The sequence below is a fragment of the Trichechus manatus genome, unplaced genomic scaffold (genome assembly GCF_000243295.1).
Source record: "Trichechus manatus latirostris isolate Lorelei unplaced genomic scaffold, TriManLat1.0 scaffold00003, whole genome shotgun sequence".
Classification (NCBI taxonomy): Eukaryota; Metazoa; Chordata; class Mammalia; order Sirenia; family Trichechidae; genus Trichechus; species Trichechus manatus.
The window spans coordinates 34,182,561-34,186,191 of record NW_004443939.1 but is presented as its reverse complement, the minus strand read 5'-3'; positions in this window follow the sequence as shown (position 1 = coordinate 34,186,191).

Genomic DNA, 3,631 nt, shown 5'->3' with positions numbered 1-3,631 from the left:
ATATATATATAAAATATATATATATATTGGATGCAGGTCACACCCCTGAGGAAATTTCCCTTACAACTTATTGACTGATCACATTAGATCATATCATGAAGGATGATTACATCATTACATAACAGCCAAACTGTATCATTACATAACTACTGAACCACTGAAATCATAGCCCAGCCAAGTTGACAAACAACCTGAACCATCACAGTCCACTCCTTGTCAACTTGGCACCTGTACACATCTCCTGAAGCCATACACAATCTGTAAATAAAGATAACTACAAAGTCATACTTGCACCTAGCATGATACAACTAACATGTGTACAACAAAAAACACACTAGCCCAAATTACAACTTATATTTTGTAAGAGAGAGAAGAAAGCAAACATAATTGCTATATGTATGTATATATATATATTCACACACACACCTATATATAGACACATACACATATAATAAAACAAGGAAGAAATACTCATAAAATTACAGTCCTCATTTCTGCACTGGTCACGTGGTTGTAACTGGCATTTATAACTACCTTTTTCCACTACACATTCTGTATTCCCTTTACCCTCAGCAAGCATCTCAGCTGGTTATGGTTCTTTGCCTAGTGGGGTGACCCAAACCTTCATTCCTGAAGGGTCTGGGCCGCTAGTAGTCATGTTGGAATTGGGTTGCTGTAATTTTCCATTGACTTTAATCACAGGGTACGGTAGTACTAAGAGACACCTAAGGGATCTCTTGTATTCCAGACATACTCTTTTTTACCTCCATTGTGCAACATCAATTGGATTTCCCCTTGGTAGTCACGGTCAATCACATCAACCAATATAGTAACTCCCTTCTTTGCCTGTTGATCTAGAAGCATGAGGAGCCCACAGTGGCCAGGTGGCATACTTAATTTCCAGTTCAATGAAATTCATGTTGTGTCTCCAAGTGGGAACATTCCTTCCTTTGGTACTAAGACCTCTAGACCCATGAAGCATAGAGTCACAGGGACAAGAGGTAAAAATGTTGTGAGTGGTTCACTAAGGGTAATAGTGAGTGGTGCCACTCCCATTTCCACCCCTTGATTCCTGGAACCGTGAATCCTGGCTATCGAAGAAGCAGCACCATATATTGGACACTGGTTTACAGCATATACAGCCTACCAGAGAACATTGCCCCAATCCTGCAGAGTGTTACCATCTAGCAGGTGCTGTAATTGTGTCTTTAGAAGGCCATTCCATCATTCTGTTAAGCCAGCTGCTTCAGGATGATGCAGAATGTGATAAGACCTATGTGCATAAGCCCATTGCCACACTTCATTTGCCACGAAGCAAGTCCCTTGATCTGAGACAAAGCTGTGTGGGATACCATGATGGTGGATACAGCACTCTGTGAGTCCACGGATGGTAGTGTTGGCAGAGGCATTGTGTGCAGGGAAGGCAAATCTGTATCCAGAGTAAGTGTCTATCCCAGTAAGAATGAAATGCTGCCCTTTCCATGATGGAAGTTGTCCAATGTAATCAACTTGCCACCAGGTTGCTGGTTGATTGCCTTGAGGAAAGGTGCCATATTGAGGACACAGTGTTGGTCTCTGCTGCTGGCAGAGTGTGCATTCAGCAGTGGCTGTAGCCAAGTCGGCTGTAGTGAGTAGAAGTCCATTTCGCTGAGTCCATGCATAACCTCCATCCCTACCACCATGGCCACTTTCTTCATGAGCTGATAGGGCAATGAGGGGAGGGCTATGGAAAGAGGATGACTGGTTTCCATAGAATGCATCATTCTATCCACTTGATTGTTAAAATCCTCCTCTGCTGAGGTCACCCTTTGGTGAGCATTCACATGAGACACAAATATCTTCACTTCTTTGGCCCAAACAAAGAGGTCTAGCCACATACCTCTTCCCCACATCTCATCTCCAATTTTTCAATCATGTTTCTTCCAAGTCCCTGACCACCCAGCCAAACCGTTGATCACTGCCCATGAATCAGTATACAATCACACATCTGACCATTTCTCCTTCCAAGCAAAGTGAACAACCAGGTGCATTGCTTGAAGTTCTGCCGGTTGGGAGGATTTCCTTCACTACCGTCCTTCAGTGAGGTCCCAGAAAGGGGCTGCGGTATTGGTTGCTGTCCACTTTCAAATAGTGCCTGCATATCATGCAGAACCATCTGTAAACCAGGCACAAGTTTTCTCTTCCTCAGTCAACTGATCATAAGGAATTCCCCATGAGCCCATAGGTATGGACTGGGAGAGGGCAGGTAATGCGACAGGAGTGGCGACCATGGGCATTTCGGCCACTTCCTCATGCAACTAACTTGTGCCTTCAGGTCCTGCTCCAGACTGATTTTTTTTTTATTGTTGTAATTAAATGAAGTTTACATTTCAAGTTAGTCTCCCATACAATGCTTTTTTTTTTACATACATTGTTATGAGACCCCAACCACTCACCCCATTCTGCGACAGCACACTCCTCCTCTCCACCCCTGATTCCCCGGAACATTCAACCAGCTCCTAACTCTCTGTGCCTTCCCATCTCACCTCTGGACAGAAGCTGCCCCTTTGGTGTCTTGTATCCACTTGACTAAGAGTCACATCCTTCACGAGTATCACTTTATGTCCCACAGTCCAGTCCAATCCCTGTCTGAAGAGTTGGCCTCAGAAATTGTTTTAGTTCTGGGCTGATAGAGAGTCGAGGAGCCTCCAGTCTCAGTCAGACCATTAAGTCTGGTCTTCTTACTAGAATTTGAGTTCTGCACCCCATCCTTCTACTGCTCCCTCAGGGACCCTCTGTTGTGTTCCCTGTCAGGACGTTCATTGGTGGTAGTCGGGCATCATCTAGTTCTTCTGGTCTCAGGCTGATGTAGTCTCTGGTTTATGTGGCCCATTCTGTCTCTTGGGCCAATACTTTCCTTGTGTCTTTGGTATTCTTCGTTCTCCTTTACTCCAAGTGATTGGGACCAACTGATGTATCTTAGATGGTTGTTTGCAAGCTTTTAAGACCCCAGACGCCACTCACCAAAGTAGGATGCAGAACATTTTCTTAATAAGCTTTGTTATGCCAATTGACCTAGATGTCCCCTGAAAACATGGTCGCCAAACCCCACATCCCTGCTACTCTGTCTCTCAAAGTATTTGATTGTATTGAGGAAACTTCTTAGCTTTGGTTTAGTCCAGTTGTGCTGTCCTTCCCTTCACTTAAGATCATTCTTATCTACTATCTAGTTAGTGAATAACCTCACCCTCCCTTCCCACCCCTGTAACCATCAAAGAATGTTTCCTTCTGTGTTTAATCCTTTTTTTGAGTTCTTATAATAGTGGTCTTATACGGTATTTGTCCTTCTGTGACTGACTAAATTCACTCAGCATAATAAGTTCCAGCTTCCATCAAGTTACACGATGTTTCACAATTTCATCATTGTTCTTTATCATTGCATGATATTCCATTGTGTGGATATACCATAGTTTGTTTATCCATTTGTCCATTGATGGGCCCTTAGGTTGCTTCCATCTTTTGCTATTGTGAACAGTGCTGCAGTGAACATGGGTGTGCATATATCTGTTTGTGTGATGGCTCTTTTTTCTCTAGGATATATTCCAAGGAGCGGGATAGCTGGATCGTATGGTACTTCTATTTCTAGCTTTTT